The following is a 442-nucleotide window of genomic DNA, read 5'->3' as shown; positions in this document are numbered from 1 at the left end:
GCAACAGGCCTCCGCCGGCCGCAGGGACGTCGACTCCGTGTGTCGAGCTCGAGGATGCTGCGTCGGCGCTCCCTTATTGAGACTGACATGGTGCCCACCAGTCCGAGCTTTGCCAAGACCATCGATTTTATGATACTGCCTCGATTCCGAGTCGCAGATTTCGAATGTGTCGTGCCATTCAGTAGACATTTTCATCGACCCCCTCCAGTACCCTGAAATTGTTTGGCGCCCTCGTTGTCATGTCTGCTGCCGCTATCAAGCAGTCCGTGAACACGCTCTTGGCTGATGAGTGCTCCGTGCTGCCCGCCGAGTTGACCAAGTGGCTCAAACAGTTTGGACTCTGCTGCTGCGACGCAGGGTCTGTTGCCCCGCGCCAACGAACGGTGAGTCCGTTGGGAGTGGAAAACGATGCGCTTCAGTTGTACTACTCCGTTCCACAAAA

The sequence above is a fragment of the Aphanomyces invadans genome (genome assembly GCF_000520115.1).
Source record: "Aphanomyces invadans strain NJM9701 unplaced genomic scaffold supercont1.44, whole genome shotgun sequence".
Classification (NCBI taxonomy): Eukaryota; Oomycota; class Saprolegniomycetes; order Saprolegniales; family Verrucalvaceae; genus Aphanomyces; species Aphanomyces invadans.
The sequence above is the reverse complement of the archived record's forward strand: the minus strand, read 5'-3'. Positions refer to the sequence as shown.